General features: G+C 39.5%; 1 protein-coding gene across 2 annotated transcripts in view; it reads right to left on the bottom strand.

Annotated features, from left to right (window-relative positions):
* Arhgap6 (Rho GTPase activating protein 6) overlaps positions 1-21,902 on the bottom strand; it is a 511,034-nt gene that overhangs the window by 132,139 nt on the left and 356,993 nt on the right. The gene's annotated exons all lie outside the window — the stretch shown is intronic.

The raw sequence follows: 21,902 nt of genomic DNA, 5'->3' as shown, positions 1-21,902 counted from the left end.
ACAACAGTCATTGGGGGCACCCCAAACGTTTACCACCGTAAATAATAACTGGCTCCTTTATTTCCAAATCAAATCAATAAATTTCTCTTACAGATATCCCTGTCCTTTAATAGAAAGAGAAAGGAACGAGGGAATGGGAGATAAGGAGAGGGAAGAAAACAATCACAGGCTTAGTATTTTAATCTTCCTTATGAGCCCAAAATATCTCAAACAATATTTCAATTACTTCGCCAGAATACATCCAATCCTGTATTTGGGTGTGGAATTTGGGTGCACTGGAGGCCAGTCAAGTGTCGATACAACTTCAAACATGGTTCCCTGTGTTGCGAGCGTGGTTGCTGGTATTCAGACTTTGCCTTTACAAACAGCACTTCTGGTTCATAATCATGATCATAGCTGTGGAAAGTTTTACAAATCTCTCATCCTCTCTGTATCTCAATTTCCCCAGCTATAAAATGTAGTGATATTATTCTTTGAGTCTTTTTAAAATTGATATAGATTCTTCTATTGGTTAGATTCTGACCCAATAGTGGAGAAGGTGCCTTAACTGCCCTTCCCCTGTAGTCAGATTGAGACTACCTTAATGTCATCACAGAACCTTCATCCAGCAACTGATGGAAGCAGATGCAGAGAGTCCACAGCTAAGCACTGGGCCGACTTATGGGTACACGGGCCATGGAACCAGTATTTATCCCTAGTTCATGAACTGGCTTTTTTGGAACCCATTCCCTGTGGAAGGACACCTAGCTCAGTCTAGATACAGAGGGAAGGCCTTGATCCTGTCTCAATGTGATGTGGCAGACTTGTTGACTCCCCTTGGGAAGCCTCAACCTCTCTGAGGAATGGATGAGGAGTGGGGTGGGGAGATATTGGGGGAGCAGAAGGAAGGGAGGGAGAGAGAACTGGAAACTGGTATTTAAAATTAAAAAACATTGTTTAAGAATAAAATAAATTAAATTAAAAAAGAAAATAGATTCTTCTCTCATACAACCCACCTTGACCACAGTTTCCTCTCACTCCACTCCTCTCTTGCTGCTCCCTTGCCAACCTCCCCCTCTCCCCTCATCCATGAATTCTTTCCATCTCCCTCCACTTCTCTTCAGAAATAAGCTGGCCTCCAAGAGACAACAACCAACACAAACAAAACAAGATGCAAACAAGGCAAGGAAAATGCCCCCATACCTAGACTAGACAAGGCAAACCCAATAGGAGGAAAATAGGCCCAAAGGCAGACAAAGGAGGTCAGAGACATGCCCATTCCCACTATTAGGAGTACCACAAAACACCAAGCTAACAGCCATAAATAGCCTCTAAATTCAATCCCTGCGGGATGCAGTCATTTGTAGGTTTTCAGGGGAGGTGTGTGTGAGTGGGTGTTTGTGTCTGCTGCATGTACATGCTTGAATGCTTACAACATTTATATGCGTGTGTGTATTCATGCATCTGCAGGCCAGAAATTGATGTCTTATCTACTGCTCTCCACATTGTTTGTCTTTGAGACCAGGTTTCCTCACTAAACTGGAAGCACACCAATTCTTAAAGACTAGCGGCCAACAAGCTGCAGTGATCCACCTGTCTCCACCTCCCCAGTGCTCCAGATTTCCAGATACCCCCTCTCATGCCTTTTTATGTGGGTGTTGGGTATCTGAATTCTAATGGTGCCTGGCAAGCACTTGATAACTGAGCCATCTCCCCAGACACCAGATACAATTCTTATATTCACAAATGGGGTCTTTTGACTGTACAACTCAAAGGGAATGCTGCCACAGTTGGAAGTAGAATTAATTGATTCCAAATTTTTTATATATCATAAAAGTTTTCTATGCAAAGGCTCCAATGTGGAGCATGTTTAGTATTTATAGATCTGTAATTTTTTGACATTATTGCCGCTGTGATCCTGCATGATACCCACCACTTCCTACCTAATATTCTAGAAGCTTTAAAATGCGTATCTCCAATACCAACATCACTCTCCATTCTCCACCCTAGAGATATCAGGGCTATAAATTTTACCAAGTGTGCATAGTGAACAATTTCTAAGCATTTTGCTATGTCTACCCCAAGAAGCTATCATCTATCGGGAAGACCATAGAATTTGTTTGATATAGTACTATTCACAACCACATCTTTGGGAAAACCTCTTTACGGAGAACTAAAGCTCCCTTAGATGAGTGAGAGATGGCCCTTAGAAAAGATCACGTGAGCTGATGTACAATGATGGATGCTCTCCTGATACGTGGTACACTGAGACGAGTAGAGAGGGTGTTAATTTCACTTTTGGGAGTATATTGAGTTGTGGCCAGGCTCCTGCCTCTTTTGATTCCAGTGTTAAACTGAAACAATGCAAGGATAGTTTGTCAGAGGAAACAGAAGAAACTGTCTTTCTTTCATGGGTTAGTTCTGAGAAAGCTCTAGTGTGGAATCCTTATATGCCATTTTAAAAATGTTTCTTGGTGATATGCAAGATATTCATCAGTATGGCTATAGGATCTGGCCTTTTCCGGCTCCTCGTCCTCAGCTGCCCAAGGAGTAAGCTGGGGGCATCTCCCTGGATACCTGGGAACCCATCTAGAGTAAAGTCTCTTGACAACCCTCAGATGGCTCCCTTAATTAAGATATCTGCTTCCCTCTCCCATGTCCACCCTTCCTATATCCCAAGCATCTCCTTCCCCCAAGCTCTAACCATCCTCCCCTTCACGCCCTTCTCCCCCCATCTCCCCTTGCCCCCATCCCACCCCACCCCCCAAGTTCCCAATTTATGCCCGGCATCTTAGCTGCTTCCAACATCAGGAGGATAACTGTATCACCTGGCGATGAATGGAGATAGAGACAGAGCCCCACATTGGAGCACTGGACTGAGCTCCCAAGGTCCTGATGAGGAGCAGAAGGAGAGAGATCATGAGAAAGAAAGTCAGAACCATGAGGGATGCGTTAACCCACTGAGACGGTGGGACAGAAACTAACGGGAGATCACAAGTCCAGTTGGAATGGGAACTGATGGAACAGGGGACCCAAAACCGGACTCTCTGGAAGTGGCTGATGGTGGAGGCTGACCGAGAAGCCAAGGACAATGGTGATGGGCTTGGTCTCTACGACAAGGAGACAAGGACAGGCTCTGTGTGAGTCTTGTCAATTTGGTTGCTCACCTTCCTGGACCTGGAGGGAGTTGGGAGGACCTTGGACTCAACATAGTGTAGAGAACCCTGATGGCTCTTTGGCTGGAGAGGGAGGGAGTGGGGGTATGGGTGGAGGGGAGGGGAGGGAAGGGGAAGGAGGAGGGGAGGAGATGGCAATGTTTAATAAAAAAAATAAACGGAAAAAAAATAAAATAAAAATGTTTCCTTTCCCCTTCCCAGGCTTCCTTCTGCAGGGCACATGCAGCACATATTTAGAGGCCTTTAAGTGATTCTCTGAAATTCACTAGGATGACTATAATGAAAATAACCATTTAAATGTCCCTAGCATTGATATTTAATCATAACTAATTAGTTTATATATTCCTCTCTCTACCTGGAATTTAAGTCTCTAGATTAAAATATATGAAAATTTTCAAAGATCTAATAACAACATGTACATGTGGCGCATGCACACACCACACGCACACGCACACGCACACGCACACACACACACACAACACAGAGGCTTAAACTTTGCTTCCTGTTTTGCAGCTTCACAAATGTTAGTTACTGAGGCAACAGTCCAAACTGGCTCCTTCTACTGGGTTTTGACTGGAGAAGGAAAGAAGGAAATGTTTGCAAATTTGCACAGCTGCATGCAATAACAAATCCCGTCTCTCAAGGTTTACAAAATCCCATTTTCGGCCTGTGATGAGGAACTTGGACTCAGCCTGGTTTTCTACAAATGATTTTTCCACATCCAAAAATAGGTACAACAAAAAACTTCAAAATCTATTTCCTTTGCTTAAAGACAGCACCCAGTTTTGAAATACTTAAAACATTTTTGCTAAAAGGTGCAGTTTCTGTCCACAAGATTTACAGAAATGGTTGAGAGAGAAAACATTCTCTGCCCTTTGTGGCTCATTTCAGGTAGAAAACAATGTTCCGAAATGAATAATAATAGTTTAAGCAAAGAAACTAAATGGACAAGTTGATGTAGTTGATGGCTGTTATTATCAGTAATCAGAAACACAATAGAAAACCTTCCCTGGCACTTGGAAACATTCACCAAATTGTATAAGATCAGAATTTAAGAGCAGTAAATTTTCTTCAGAAACAACTTATGTAACAAAACATTTTTTGTACATATTTAAGTATGCCTATAGTAATAGCGGCCTATGCACATGATCAAGAAAGGAAACTCTACAGAAACGAATCGAAATGCTCACACTGTTTGATCTCTTACATAACCAACATTTTAGAAAAGTTTGTGATGTCACCAAGATGGTGTGAAAAAAAATAACCAAACTAATACTTAGTGGGTCGCTTCGGAGACTCAAAGAAATTTTCACATATGGATATGGGATAACAGCAAGAAGCTTACCTTTGTGAACATTTTGAAAACATTCAAAACAATAGAATTTTAGAGATTTTCTATAATGTAAGAAGAATAAGACATATGGAAATGAGGCCTAGTAAGGTTATATTGCCAAGGCTGCCTTTGTTCATCTGCAAACAGCCAATGCTGTTTTATCAATCAACCATCTGCCTTTGCTTCCATGGGTAGCTGCAAGGAAGGTGACATGCATCATTTTGGGGTTCTGCACCAGTATGTATGAAAGCTCATAATGTCTCAAAGTCACAGCATCTATGGCAACACCTTCTCTTGTTGCCTGTTGCCATTATGTATAGTACTCAAAGAATGAAACTCAAACAATGTCTCAGCAGCAATGATACATGGTGTCACATCTGTTATGGACCATTCGGGTGACACTGCAGAAGTCTTATCCACCGGGACTCGAGTTTCCTTATCGCTAGAAACTAAAGGGAAACCCTGTCTCGAAACCCACCACCCCCCCCCCAAAAAAAAATAATGTTAATCTAGAAGATCACATGGGCACTCACATTATTAAGCCATGTGTATTTGAAAGTCAAGTTTCAAATGCTGAAGAAATAACTCAGAAGAGAGGAAGTGGATCCTTCTTAAGATATGGTTCTAGTTCGCAACAAAAATATGAATGGTTAGCTGGGCGGTGGTGGCGCACGCCTTTAATCCCAGCACTCGGGAGGCAGAGGCAGGCGGATCTCTGAGTTCGAGGCCAGCCTGGTCTACAAGAGCTAGTTCCAGGACAGGCTCTAGAAACTATAGGGAAACCCTGTCTCGAAAAGCCAAAAAAATATATATATATATGAATGGTTTCAGCAATGACATTTCATTTCAGTTAGCCTGGCTTGAAGGCCCCATGCCTTCTTTGAGTGCAGCAGTTTTCAACCTGTGGGTTGCGACCCCTTTTGGTGGAGGTGTGGCAAATGACCCTTTCACAGGGTTGCGTATCAGATATCTATGTTATATCTATAAAAGTAACAAAATTACAGTTATGAAGTAGCAACGAAAATAATTTTATGATTGGGGTCACCCCAAATGAAGAACTATATTAAACGTCACAGCATTATGAAGGTTGACAACCACTGATGTGTTGCAGGGAGAGGGGCCCCTTGTTTCATCCCACCCGGCTAGCTTACACGCGAAATAACCACACAGAAGTTGTATTAATTTAATCCCTGCCTGGCCCATTATCTCATGACTACAAACTTGAATATTATAGATGATTATCTATTAACCTACATTTCTTAATTATACATTACAGATTTAAATGAGCTACACAATCTCAATCCCTTAATCAAGATCAGGAATATAATATAACAAGATTGACCTTAATTTTATATCAATGAAGCAAAATCCATACCAATGCAAATTATTCTATACCACTGATGTAGATGTTCCAGAGTAACAGGAGGAGAGACATCTTAATGGCCATCCAAAGGAGATGCAAACACAGGATGGAGTGAACTGAGTGAAAACAACCCATCCAGCATGACTGCATCTGTCCTTTCCCACCGTGTCCCCTTCTTCCCCCTCCTTCTATGGGGTCATTCATTTCTGAAGTTTTCGGTATCATGCTGGCTCTGGTCTTAGTCTGCTTCTCACAAGCGGTACAACACACATATCCTGAAACACACATATGATATCATACCTCTCAGGGGCCCTTCCATCTCAGTAGCAACAGCAGCTTCAGACACAATTGATCCCCCCCCCAAACAAACCCCACACAGAGCTCCTAAGGAGCCAGCCAGCCAGTCTCCCCAGCTGGAATGCATGACAAGAGGCCCTGGGAGGGAGAAGGCCTTGGGTCACTGTGATTCTGAGTCAGAAACCCTGGGGATCTCTCTGCTCTGAAAGGCCTTCCTAGGAATACCAAGTCAAGAGATGCAGAGTGCTCTCTTAGGGAAGAATATTTAAAAGTTAAAATCTTGAGAGAAGTGATGTTATCGACATCCGCCTGTTTAGAGGGAACACTAAAAATGCAATGTGAATGTCGGACAAGGGACAAACTATTTAGAAGAAATGCTCACACACGGACGAGGGACAAACTATTTAGCAGAAATGCTCACACACACACACACACACACACACACGCACACACACACACCTGGTAAGGGGCTCCTATACAGAATATATCAAATCACTCTTCCAATTCAATGATCAAAAGAAAAGTGCTCAAGAAAAATGGGTGAAGGATCTGAACTGTAAAAATGCACGAGTCGCCAAGAAACTTAGGAAGAGGTGTTCAGTATCACCAGCTATCAGGGATATGCAAATCAAAATCATGGGGGTGGGGGAGAAGCATCACACAGTGAAATCACTTACGAAAGCATGGGTGAGGATTAGATAGCCTTAGACTGCACTGTTTAGTGCGAGTGGAAAATGCTTTGGCAAACGCTTTGGTGGTTTCTCAAAATGTTAGGGCAGAGTTCTATGACTCAACAGAACCGAGAGTGTAAATTTGTATCCACATGTGCAGGTGCGTGAACAGACAACATGATACCGACTGGAAAGTAGCGAGCCCAAAAGACCAGACTGTGTGATGCCATTTCCAAGAAATGTTCAAAACAGGCACATTGAGAGCGACAGGTCGGTGGTTTCCAGGGATGCAGGGGATGGGCAGAAGACAGTGATGATGAAAAAGAGGTAACTCTATTTTGGCAGGGATGAAATGGTTCTACACCAGAGTGTGGGAGTGGCTCCGTGGAGACATCATTGAGTTATTCAGTTTAAATGGGCAAATTATATGGTAGGTGAATTTTATTTTGATAAAGCTGCTTCATTAAAGAGAGAATGAAATGCTGATTTTTATCCCCTCACAAGAATCCTTGCCTAATGATGGAAGGCCCTTCTGAATTTTCCACTACGCCTGCCAATTTAAGGACCGCAACGTAAGCAGGCTTCTATTTGAGAATGGAACTAGGACAACTGTCCCCAAGAAGTAGGATTGGGGACCTTCTTCTCAGTCGCTGAGAGTAAGGATTCTGCTCAAGCTCCTTGTTACAGTCATGCTCCTCCCTAAGGCCTCGAACACTGACCTGCTAGCAGCTCCCATTTCTGCTTGCTCATGGCCTCCTCTACGACAACCTTTTAAAACATACAATTGTTCTTGAATTCCACTTACTCTGTGAATAAATGCCATTTAGTGCCAGCAGAAGAGCTCAGGGTATTCCTCACAATTGAAATTTAGCACCTTATTGTTGCCCTTTATATTGTATTTATTTATTAGAAGGGAAAGAATCTACTTAAAAACTGTTTAAGTGTATTTATCGTGTGTGTGCATGCGCAATCGCACAGACATGTGCGAGTGCATGTAGGTCAGAGGACTCCTTATGGAAGTCAGTTCTTTTCTTCCACTGCATGGGTCCCTTGGCTCAAACTCAGATCATCAGGCTTGGCAGCAAGCAACTTTATCAGGCGAGCTATCCCACAAACCCCAAGAATCTATTCTTTCAAGCATTTTTTTTTTAAAGTTAGAGCATTGCCTCCAGGGGCCAATGTCTATTTTCACAATTATAAACAGAAAAGAAACTAGGAAGAGGTAACAATGAAGAGAGTGGTCACTGAACTCAGAAAAGCCTTGGCATTATTATCTATCATCCACTAGAACAAATGCAGTTGAATTTATGACACACTTACTAAAATTATATTAATTACACTATGTTTATTACTATTACTGGTTTGCTTTCTATTCTTCATCTCTTCAAAAGATTCTTGGGCACACAGGATCACCACCTATAAGTATAAGTTTATTAGTGCCACTATGTGCATTCTACCTTGCACTTAACATTTTGTTTAAAATAGTGTGTTCTGCTAATAGGGTCAATGTTTCCAAAGAATGGCTTGCTAGTCACTTCAGTTAACTACAAGACAAAACTTCTGGCACTTACTATGTTCATGCAATAACACTAATATATAGCTTTCACCTCTTCTGGGTTTGTCTTAAATGTTTCCAACATAAAATTGCTTGATATTATCTGACTTTTTAAAAGATGATGCCATTGCATTCTAAAAGATATTGGTTGGTGTGAGAAGTAGGTTTTCCCTGAAGAAGGCTATCAAACAATGTTTCCAACGGAGTCCCTCTGTGTCCTTGTTTTTCCTGAAGCAATCATACAGGCTTCTTCTCAAGCAAGCCAGAGAGCCGTATAACAGATGCTGAACAATAAAACTTGGAGGCACAAGCTTCTTACTTTTTAAGGGAAAAATAGGGGGAAATCAAAGAGTTTAACAATCTTATTCATTGGCATACATTCCACGCCTCTGAAATTTGGCCTGTACTTGGGGTTTGCAAATTTCTATGGAAAATGAGCTGGGTTTGGCAAGCTTTGTGAAGTTTGAAACTGATAAAAATGCTTCATGCTTTCTCAAGACCTTATGCCACTAACTGTGTGGGATTGGAAAAATATTGTTTCAATGTCCATTTGAACACCATCAATAAACAATTTTCTTTATCCATCCGAATTAATGAAATTCTGTTGATTTCAAAGCATAACTTGAACTGAGCTTCTTTGAACTTTGATTAGGAGATGGTGTTCCATAGACACCACAGACATCGATCCATCAGGTTCAATAGAGTTCACTTCAAAGCCAAAAATGTTGATAGGGTATTTTATTTTACATTGTGGAGAACTAGTTGGAAATTCCATTGATACTTAGGTTGTTAGGAAGCAGGTCTTGAACTCAGAAGAAAAGATTAAACCAAAAGAGATAAAAAAATATTATTGTAACATCCCAAGCCATTATATAAAAGAACATGATGATGAATTCCATTGCAAAGTTCATGACTCTCAAATATTATCATCTCTAAGCCAATCGTCTCTGATTTTTCTACAGAGTTGTCTATCCAAATGCCTTTTTGACCCTCTCACCTGCCATCTCAGGTCATATCAAACTTCACTTATCCAGTATCAAACTCCTCATTTTTCTTTCTGGCAAATTTCTTTGTACCCCACCCTCCCACATTTTGAGAAGTGTTGATTGTTGATAAAGCATTTTTCACTGTTATCCTTGATGATTATGATGATCACTGAAAGTAAAAGGAGAATGATCTTTCCCACTGAGTTTGGTCAGCCAGATACTAACCTGTACTTCTTTATTCTTTTCTTGAACTTGTGTCCCACATTTCATCTATTGTAGAGTTCTATTGACTCTCACTAAAACAGTTCAGGAACCTGGCACTCCTCTTCTCTCGTTCCTCTTTTAACATCACCCCATCTCTGGCCACCATTAAGTCAACTTAACAATCCACTCTTGCTCTTGGTTAGCTAAGTTTTCATGGGAGAAATCAGAATGGTGTCAAAGACAAGTCTTCCTTTTATGATATACACATTATGTGTTGTGTGCATATTAAATACACTAAACCACATTACCAAGAGGTACACTCCCATTTTATAGGTGAGTAATTCAGCAAAGCATGGTTGGTACATGTTGAAGATCACTTGAACATAATTCACAGCCTGTTCATCTGGGTTTACAGCTGTGTCCCAGCACCACATAAAGGAATATGCCATTTTATAACAAAAACTGACAAGAAAGGAAAGAGTCAATGGGTTTTCATTGTCCTTAGAACAAAATTCATCCATACAGAACCTCCTGGATGAAAACATCTGGCCAGCTTTTTGAACCTTTCCTCTCCTGCTCGTCTTTCCCCTTATTCTCCAAACACTAGGGCCAAGGCAAGGTCTGGCCTGCTTAGGGATTTCCTCTTGCCCTCTTGCCTGTGCCTGAGCTGCTCTTCCAGGGCATTTTCCCATGGCTGGCTCCTCCTTCATTAGGTCTCTGCTTAAATCTCATTTGCTCGAGAAAGCATTCCCTGACCTCCTCAGTCTGAAGTCAATGCTCCCTGGCTTCTCGATCTCAACCTTCTGTTCATTTCTTACTAGCACTTATCTCAACTTATAATTGCTCTTTATGAGTATGCATTTGTTTATTGCTTTCCCAATTGCTTGGAAGTTTCACAGTGGAAAAGATTCTCACCTCGTTTTATCTCTACCCTATTGATGTGGGAGAGTCTTCTGTTTGAGTTGATTTCATTGGCTAATAAAGAAACTGCCTGGCCCATTTGATAGACCGCCCCTTAGGTGGGTGGAGTAGACAGAACAGGAAGAGGAAGTGAGGTAGAAGGATCAGTAAGATGCCACGCCTCTCGTAAGTTAGTCAGACTGCCGTGCCTCTCCTCAGAGAGATGCCAGATGCGATGAAGCTCCAGCCCAAGATGGACGCACGCTAGAATCTACCTGGTAAGGCACCACTTTGTGGTGCTACACAGATTATTAGATATGGGTTAGTCAAGATGTGAATAAGAGCCTGAAAATAATGGGCCAGGCAGTGTTTAAAAGAATACAGTTTCTGTGTAATTATTTTGGGGCATAAGCTAGTCAGGAGGCCGAAAGCAGGACGGCGGGAATGCAGCCCACAGCTCACTACACCCTATAACATCTTGCTTTGCAAAGAATAGGTGCTGAGAATTTTGGGAAACAACTGAACGAAGAGAAGAATATTTTGGTGATGGACGCTATAAGGTTCTCCAAGGGTAGATACAGCATCAGACTCAATCAACGAGGTAAAGATCTGCATCGCTGAGCTTACTTCGGAAGTCCATCACTTCTCTCTTCAAATATTTTTACAATTTTGGTTTTGAGATGATTTGGCAACAAGTAATTTATAGGATTCCAAATTGCTCATCACTTTTAAATGTCCAGGGTGCATATGCAGGAATACTACCTAATAGTACAGAATATACGTTATTAATAGATTTTAAAATATTAGCAACAGTGAAATTGATACATTCTATGATTTGAAATATGTGGGTAAACAGTTACATCAATTAAAAGTGAAGACAGGAAGAATCTTCCCAGATTGATTAAAAAAAAGACACTGTTTTGTTTTTGTTTTCCCTTTTAGGGAAATAATCCTTATTCCTGAATATGACAGAACACCTTAAGTTAAAATAAAAACAACAAGAAAACAACAGCCATCTCTTTGGAGTCAGGTAAATAAATGTATCACTTAGCCAAGCTCCTGTCCAAAGAACAAAAAGTTCTGATGAGAACTTATAATGTTTTCATCTCTTCCATACATACCCTTATGCCCCCTAACACCTACAGAACTTTTACCCTGAACCTCTAAAACAAGTTCTTCTATTGTTTGTTATGATGTTCCTGCCTTCAAGTACCTTCCATAACTCTCCAGCACTTGGCAGGTCAAATATGGCCTTCAGTAGACTATTGTAGCCTTGCTATGGCCTGAACCCAAACCACCATTCAAACTCCATTTCATGCTCTTCCTCCAGGAAACCCTACATTCCAGCCAAACAGAATTTTCATATTCTGTGGATTTTCATCTTACCTTTCTTTTCTTTCAAACTGTGAAGTTCCCTGTTTATCTTCTAGCTGGGAGTTTTTCTCTTTCTCTCCTTGTTTAACATAGAACAGCATGCCCAATATTAGATATTGAGCTCACTATGCCTTATATTCCATTTTGTCTACTCAGGGAAATCAATCCAGTTATTGTCTTATGCACCATCCACAGTCTCTCTTCAAATGGATCTGGCTCATCAGCCTACGCAGTGATATGTCCCATCATACAAAAGTTCTTGCTGATACTTTAAGTTCCACCATCTCACAGTAAAAATCCTTTTAAAAAGTTTAACACACACACACACACACACACACACACACACACACAAAATCTTCCATGTCCAGTCTTCCTTAATGCCCATTTCTTGAGCCCACTTCAAACTTCAATGATTCTTCTGCCTCAACTTTTGTTTTCCTTTTTGCAAGTAAGGGGGACTGAACTTTTGGCCTCATGCACATGGACAAACTCTTTACCACTAAGCAACACCCTCAGCCCCACCACTCACCTGATTAAGGGTACCCCACAACCTCCACATTATGAAATCCAAGCAATCCTCAAGCTGCCACCTTCTTAGCAGAGCAGCAGGGTAACTACATGATTTATGCAAACCAGAACTCTTCAAAGAGTGTGAGGAGTGCTGTTGATAATTATATTGACTGGCAATTATGCATTATCCAGGTCTGTATCTGGCCAACTGAGGCATACTTTCACCTACCCACTGGAGGCTCATACAGGTGATGGTCATTGCCCACTCCCTTTAAAACCTTGTCATCACTTGGCTTTCTGAATACCCACTCACTGCCACTCGTTCTCCCTTTGCTCTCCTGACTTCAAGCCCCCGAATGTAATACAGTGTCAGATTTTCTTCATTTCCTTAGATCTCCTTTACTGTCCTTTATTCAGTGGCAACTCAAACCTTCCAGTGTCTTCAAACTTGGTTTCCATGTCATCTTGTTCCATAGACAATCTGTCAATAAATTCCATTGTGCTACCTTCAAGCCATACCTACATCTGACCTTTTTTGGCCTGGCTCTTTGTTTCATCCTGATCCAAGGCAATACTATTTCTCTCCCCAATTGGTAATATAATCATCAAATAAGCCAATGTAGAGAAGCTTGATTAATGCTTTATTTAAAAGTTGCCATTTTGCCTGTTTGAATATGATTGTCAAAAAATCTGATTGTTAATAGGCCCATGAGTCAACTTTTTTAATCTGTGAAAGTCTTGAGTCAGACAAAACAGAAAAATACAGGAGCAGAGGGGCTACTCAAAAATCCCAGGAAGGACTTAAAATGCTAATCAAGGGAGTGTTTACTCTTCAGTGGTTCAAAACACTGTTAATGATTCCTGAATTCTCCTTTCTCTCTCATAAAGAAAGTAGTATGAGTATAAAATGGTTATTTGCTGTTCTTGTTGACAGAGTATAGAGTAGCTACACCCCAGGCATTTGGGAACTAAGTAAGCTAATCTTGGAAATATTGCCTCTTCTGCCCACAACTAATCCTCAAACCCAGGCTTAATGCCATGAGACCTCCCTTGACTCACTTGGAGCCGCCAGTTCACAGGGAAATCATGGTTAGAGGTTTCTAGAAAATGTTTCCTTTAACCTAAGCAATAAATACAGAAAATGACACATTTCTTTCTCTCTACCAGTATTCTCCGACCTCACCAGTATGCACGTTTGTAATTTGAGAGTTCTCCTAAATCTTGTACAAGGTTTAGAGGGATCTCTGTACTCAAATACCAGATTACATTAACATCTCCATTAGTGATGAAATGAAAAACTATCTTCCACTATTTGCTAGTTATCTCACAGTGCGCAATTGCTGATCTGGACATTGGCACGTTTATGTTCGAATTGCCTCACCTTCTCTTGCTACTAGCCTAGGAAGAACACTTAGAAGAACATTGTAACACGTGGGAAAAATGGGGAAAGCTATGCATTTTCAAAAACATAGGCCTCCAAATCCTTAATTAAGCTAGTTTCATTTTTATTTTGTCATTATCAGTCAGTGGCATGCAGGTGGCACAGGGCATATCACCACACCCCACAGCATCTGAGATTCCACGTCTTAGAGAGAAATGATGGAGGCACACCATCTGTTTGTGCTTGTTTCTTTGTTTTTAATTTCATTTGACATTCCATCCACAGTTCTCCCCCTGCAGCCCTCCTCCGGCCCCCATCACCTTCCCCTTTTCCCTCCCCATCCACTCCTCTCAACAGGTAAGGGCTCCCATGAGGAATGGGCTCTAACAAACTAGCTCATGCAACAGGATCTTGGGTCCTAAATGCCAGGGGCCTCAGGTCAAAGACAATATTAAGAAAAGTTTTACATAGAGAGAGGAATCAAATAGTAGTTCTTTTCATTTGATAAGTTATTGATCAACACTCTTGTTAGAATATTCAGAATTTTAGAGCTAGAAGTAATGTATGAAAAAAACTAAGCCACTGACTATGTTTATCTTCCAAAAAACAAAGAGGTCTTCAAAAAAGCTTCAAGCCTCATGCTTCTAAATGCTAGGGAATCTGCCATTATCCACCCTTAACACTTCCTGAACACACTAAATTACCATAATCTTGGGTTAAAATAAAGAGAAGCATTTCCTTAAAGATATAAACTTCTTAACAGCCCCTCATCCCTAAATAGGAATTCTCCATAGTTTAATGTCAGTCATCTGTGTGCAGCAGGCTTGCTCACCCTCCAAAGGGGAAAGCCACCATTTAATTTTATCACCAAAAAATATTGCTTTAATGTGAAAACTGATGAAAAGAAAGCCATCAGAACAGGTAAACAAGTAAGTTCAGGATGCAGTGCGAAACTGGAGAAAGTAATTTACAATCCATTTATTTGTTGTTCTTATTATTTTGTAGTTCTTAATTTGCACTGTCTTTGGTTATTGTAAGAGCCATGCAAGCAAAATGAGTGATATCAAGATAAGCCTTATTCTCAGAATCAAGCTGAATATTTTCTTGAGTTTTGAATTTTTTAAAAAATAATATATTGTTTTGTGATGAACTATACTGCGCTGTGTTTAAATGTGCCTCACATTAGGTATTTAGCAGTGTCTTATTCATCTCCATTATAAATAGTGCTGTATTAGTGGTAGACTGAAAGCAAATTATGCATGCTTAAAAATGAACATTAAGGGGCTGGAGAGATGGCCCAGAGATTAAGAGCACTGGCTACTCTTCCAGAGGTTCCAAGATCAATTACTGGCAACAACATGGTGGCTCACAACCATCTACAGTGAAATCAGGTGCCCTCTTTTGTCATGCAGGCATACAAGCAGGCAGAACAGTACGTACATAATAAATAAATAAATGTTTTAAGAAATGAACAATGAAGGGGTGGGAGAAACCAACACCAAGACACTCAGACAGCATGAACCAAACAGTAAGACATTGCTTCAGAATCATGTATCAGTCATCAAAACCGCCAGACCTATCAACAGATGGAACAAGCACAGAGAACAGCATCACTAGCGGGGACAAAACTAAGTGAAGTAACTAGTCTTTTGGTAACAGAAACTGTCCCAGTAGCAACTTGATGGGCAAACACTTTAGACGAGCTTAATTGGGAGGCAGACAACAAATAAATTCTAAGCCTGTCTTCTCAGTTTATGAGTCACTAAAGTCACTGAAATAAAATGAATGAATGAAATTTATGGCCTGACAATGCCGAAGCATGTATTGACAGCCCATATATAGTGGCTCTGTTGAACTTGTTTATATTGGGTTTCATGGTCTAAGTTACCAAGAGAAAAATAATAGGTTTTATCTAATCATACAATAAGTTCACAAAGTAATTTGCTCCCCTAACAATCCCAAGTATCTAACTGCATACATATGTTTATATTTATATCTCTATCTCTACCTCTATCTCTATCTCTATATATCTATATTTATACTATATTTATATGTATATTTATATGTATATCTATATCTATATCTATATCTAATCTAATCTCTATCTCTATCTCTATCTCTATATATCTATATTTATATCTATATTTATATGTATCTATAGCTATATCTATATCTATACCTATATCTATATCTATATCTAATCTAATCTCTATCTCTATCTCTATATATCTATATTTATATCTATATTTATATCTATATTTATATCTATATTTATATGTATATTTATATCTATATCTATATCTAATCTATCTCTATCTCTATATATCTATATTTATATCTATATTTATATGTATATTTATATCTATATCTATATCTAATCTCTATCTCTATCTCTCTATCTGTTCCTACATACACACCTCCACCTGACCATCTATTCTTTCACCCACTCTCTCACCTATCCACCTGTTCATCCATTTATTCATATTGAAGCAATTCTCAAATAGGAGTGTGCATCCAAATTCCCTAGAGGGCTTTTTAAAATGTAAGACCTATCCCAGAATTTCTGATTCAACAGGTTTCTCAAATGACCCAAACATTTTAAATGTATTTTCAAGTGCTACAGATGCTGCTCTTTCAGGAATTACACTTCGAAAACCTTTGCTTATACCTGTACGTGCATCTTCATCACTGATTCCCATTTCTCTTTGAATTAGACATGCTTCCATCACGTCATCTATTGATGATATTATGGTATGTTCCATAGTGTCACATGGCACACAAACTCCATATCGCAGCTGTTTAAATGGTCTCCTGTCTCAATAAGACTAATTATAAGATCAAAAATTGTACCCATGCCTTTTTCATTCAGTACAATAGGTTAAAATTTGGAACATCTTTTGATTTTACTTGGTTTTCATTGCCATTTGCTTTTGAGTTGGTGCATTTATGTCTTAGCCACTCAGATTTATTTTTCAAACACTAACATGAAACAGGGACGACTCAAAGGCAGCTTCATTTTGAAATTGGCTAGGCTTTTGTAAACAAGCTTTTGACAGAGCAATTTATGATTCTCTAAACAGCTGTGGGGGATATCACACAGAAAAGCAGATGTTAGTCTTCTACCATCTATGTTTGGGGTCTGCCCTCATTGTCTACAGCGCTGTATTCACTGCATCACTTCATGGGAATGTTAGCTTTTCTATATTTCAACCACATTACCCATCTGGGGAATCCAGGTCAGAGAACAAAGCTTCTCAGAGACAGTTCTGGGGCTTGTTTTCTCATGTTAGTTTGACAGCTCTTGATTTAAAGACTGTGCTGGTTCATATTTGCAGTGTGTAATAGGAAAACAGTTCCACAGCTGGTGACATTAACCTAAATAAAAGCTAGACTCAAGTTAACGAATATGGGCTGTACTGTCTCAGACCTTAGGGGGTTCCAATCAGTAACAGACAAGACATGAACACAGGGGGGATGTTATCAGTGATTTTAATGGGTGAACAGCTAGACTACTGGGGAGGGAATAAAAGGAATCAGTTTGCATGGTGCAATTGGAGGAAAGCATCATAGTCCATTTGTTCAAATCATGAAGAACTAAAATTGTTTTTCTGGAAAGCAAAGAGTAGACACTGAAGTCAAAGATATTTTTACAAATGAGGTGAAAACAAAGACTATTTGAATGTGTGACTAGAAAAGGAATACTGCTCATGGATTATCAACTGCATTACCAAAGTGATTATGAATTATAGTGTTCTGCAAACCATCGTGAAGCCAATTGTTTTCACTGTATTAGAACGGAAGAGGAAAGGCTATGGAAAGGACAAAAACAAAACAAACAACACAACAAAAACCAATCCTACTTGTTCCCTACTGGAGAAAGGGAAACTGCACGTTTTGATCAATTCAAAGACAATATCTCCTTCGTCCTTTGCTATGTATTCTACATTCACAGAAAACATGGACAATTTCATGGAATAATTTCAATTAAAGTCCCCTTGTTCATAGCAACATTAAAATATACAAACATTTCAGCTAATGATACTGAATGAAAGATATAGTTGGCAAATGTTGAAATAAGGCTTTCCCATTAAAGATTCACAGAACAGAAAAGTATGTTGCCATCATTTAAAAGCATCTTCACTTAAACATCTATAGAAATCTCAATATTTAATATTTAAATATAGGCATATGGCCATAGCCATATGTGCATGCCTGTTGTGTTTTTTGTGTTAGGTAGACATTCAACATTTATCAAGCTTTTCCAAATTGAGTCACAAAGAGAACTTGTTGTAAAACAATATAATAGGGTAAATGAGCACTTTAGCCTGTGATTCTAAGCAGTTTAAGGTTTTATTTAATTAGAGCTATAATGTGCAAAGCAATCCCAAAAGGGGTATTTATTGCAGGGGAAACTTACAGAACACCAACAGCCAGGAAAGGAGTCTAATCGCTGGAGCAAGAGTCAGAACCAAGAGGGCAGGCCGAGGCTTACTGCTCTTTTTAAAAGAGAAATAGATCGCGCCCCAGTGGGCTGGTATTTCAGCGGCTATTGGCTGAAGGAGTGGAAGGTGCTCCTGCAGCAGAGCTAGGTGTGATGTCTCAAATCTTTAATCTTAAGGACTGGGAAGATAAGACATATTGTTCACTGTGGAGGCCAACTGAGCTACATAGTAATTTCCAAGCTGGCCTGGGATGAAGAGTGAGGCATGTCTAAAGAAGTGTAGGAAATGGAGGAGGAGAAGGAGGAGGAGGAGGAGGAGGAGGAGGAGGAGGAGGAGGAGGAGGAGGAGGAAGAAGAAGAAGAAGAAGAAGAAGAAGAAGAAGAAGAAGAAGAAGAAGAAGAAGAAGAAGAAGAAGAAGAAGAAGAAGAGGAAAATGTTTATCTGGACACAAATTCAATTGAAAAATTAAAATCTGATGTACAGTAGTTCAAAGGTAGAAAAAGTTGATGTAGGTGTGACTTTGAGGTATGGTAGCACACGCCTTTAATCCCAATGCCTGGGAGGCAGAGACAGACAGATCTCTGTGAGTTCAAGGTGTTGTAGCATACACCTTTAATCCCTGCACTGGGGAAGGCAGAGGCTGAAGGATCCCTATGAGTTCAAGGACAGCCTTGTCTACAGAGTTATTCCAGGACAAAGATATACAGAGAACCTGTCTAAAAAAGTAAAAGTAAAAATAAAAGGAATAGAGGTTAAAATAAAGCAGCATAAAGATGGAAAATACACAGAAAATCTTGATACTGTATGCTATTATGCTCTCTTTGAATTGTTTGAATGCTGAGGAAGGAGCAACAGATGCTAAAAGATATTTGTTTACAATGCTGCTGAACTAATCCAAGAAAGATATCTTGAAAATACCTTGACTTTAGAATTTGGATCTAAGTATATGATACTTTGGAAAAGAGATTCTTCTTTTATTTTTACAGAAAATGAGACCCGTTGGATTGCTTCTGTCCTAATATAGTATGATAGACCACGCCCTCCTGAAAGGTTGCTGTGAACACCTTCAGAAAATTACTTCACCCAACTGATGACTGAGATGAACCTGGCACACAGGTTACACCATGAAAGATCTGATTAACAGCGTCCCCATTCAGCAGGAAGCAGTTTGGAGAGAAATAACTACGTCCATATTCCCAAATATTGTTTATAAATGTTCTTTTACATTTAAAGGGGGAGATGATATAGATATGAATAATTTACATTGGTATAAATTTTGCCTTATTGATAGAAATTTAAGGTCTATTTTGTTATATGTATATGTATTTCTAATAACGATTAAGGTATTGTGATTGTGTAGTTTCATTTAAAAATGTAATGTAATAATTAGGAGAATATAAGGTTGCCTAATGAATAATCATTGATAATAGTTAAGCTTGTAGTCATGTTAGTTAGATTTTCTAGATATATAGAGATATATTGTCTGTTAGAATAGGCATACTTCATATCTATTCCAAAGAAGATACAGAATATTGCATTTTAAATGTCTTAATAACTTAGGGTTTGTCATGACAATGAGACATGTCTGCTCCGGGCAGCACCAATCTACTTCAAGAGGAGATGGCATCGAAGAGGCTCCTTATTGAGTTTGATAGCCATTTGGGCAAGAACTGCTCTTTGCCTGGACTATTGCATAAACTGGAGACACAGAGAACCCTCAGAGAGAGGACTGCTGAACTTGCCTAAGGTGAGATGAATCACTTTGGGTTCCTGATTCATGAAAGAGTCTGTGAGACATTCTGCAGGACACAGCAGATAGGGACTGAACTGGCTTTGAATTTCCTGCTTCATGGGAAACTCTGCTGGATACTTGTGGGCCTATAGGCCGAAGATAGATGCCTATAACGAAGATAGAAATACAAAAGAACTTTGGGGTGACTGTCCAGGCAGTGAGATGTCTCTATCATTTCTAGAGTTATATGGAAATTGCATATTTCTTATTTACTTAGGTAATATTGTGTTCTTCTGGAGTCTTTGATGGAGCTGAAGAATAGTATAGTTGTTTTCCTTTGTTATGATAAAGATAAAGTAGATATAAATTTGTAACTGTAATTTTTGCATGATAACTGTTTTGTTATATGTAATTTACTATGTTAAAGTGAAAGCTTTTCTTTTTGTTTAAACAGAAAAAGGGGGAAATGATGTAGGTGTGTCTTCTATCTATCTGATGATTTCATTGGATAATTAATAAAGAAATTGCCTGGCCCATCTGATAGACCGGCCCTTAGGTGGGTGGAGTAGACAGAACAGGAAGAAGGAAGTGAGGTAGATTGGCTCAGTCAGATGCTACCCCTCTCATAAGTTAGACAGAACCGCCATACCTCTCCTAAGAGAGAGAGAGTTGGGATGAAGCCAGCCGCCAGGTCAGACGTGCTGAATCTTTCCCGGTAGATACCATTTGTGGTATTACACACGATTATTAGATATGGGTTAGTCAAGATGTGAGAAAGAGGCTGGAAATTAATGGGCCAGACAGTGTTTAAAAGAATACAATTTGTGTGATGTTATTTCGTGGCATAAGCAGCCGGCAATCAGGAGCAGGGCGCAGGAATGCAGCCCGCAGCTCCTTACTGACAAAAAGTGAACTCAAAAATAATATATATCCTTTTAAAAAAAATGTTAGACACAAAGAAAACGTATGATACAACTCACTAGTAACCTCTTGATAAATGATGTTTATATACATTTAATCTGTTCTTGCTAGAATTTGAGTGAATACTACATGCATGTATATACATAATCCATATGTGCATTCTCAATTCAATACAATCCTGTGAAAGAAGTCATAACAGTCTACCTTGCCTAAAGTAGATTGTTTAACTATTGCCAGAATAGTGCTTTCTACAATGTTCATCATAAATCAAAAGCACAAAATAAAGGCAGAAGCAGTCATTTTGAAAATATTTGCATGAAAATCAAAACAGGAATACCACAGGAATGAAGCATACCTTTTTACCTTTCATTGTTAATATCCAAATTGACCACCAGGCAGTGGTAGCACATGCCTTTAATCCATACTCGGGAGGCAGAGGCAGGAGGATCTCTGTGAGTTAAGCCCAGCCTGGTCTACAAGAGCAGTTCCGGACAGGCTCCAAAACTACAGAGAATCCTTATCTCGAAAAACCAAAATAAAAGAACCATAAATATACCCGAACTGACAGCTTAGATGCTGAGAAAATGGGCCAATTATGAGACCATACTTTTCTTTGTGCTATGGTAAGACATATACAAGAATAATATGTTGACATACCATTGACATGACATAGCACTAACATTACAGTTGCAAAAATGACCTAGGCCCAAGAAATAGTAGAATAAAGAAAAGATTTTAATTAATGAATCTCCCTGTAGTAAAGGTATCTTAGGCTTGGCATTCTTGTTATTTAGAATAAGACCATTCTTGGCTGTAGGGCTTGTGCTGCACTCTATAGTATATTTAGCATCATCTCTGGCTTCTACTAACTAGATGCCAGTAACAAGTAACCTTCTTCCAAATGTGACCATGTACACCTTTCTAATATTGTCATATGTCAATTGGTATGTGTCAATATTCCACCAATGAAAAACATTGACAACACACAATTACATATCATTTGGTGTAGCAGTGGGCTGAGCTCCAAGAGTCCAGTTAAAGAGAGGGAGGAGGGATTATATGAAGCAAGGGGTGTCAA

The sequence above is a fragment of the Arvicola amphibius genome, chromosome X (genome assembly GCF_903992535.2).
Source record: "Arvicola amphibius chromosome X, mArvAmp1.2, whole genome shotgun sequence".
NCBI classification, from domain to species: domain Eukaryota; kingdom Metazoa; phylum Chordata; class Mammalia; order Rodentia; family Cricetidae; genus Arvicola; species Arvicola amphibius.
This window is presented reverse-complemented; position numbering and strand designations above follow the sequence as displayed.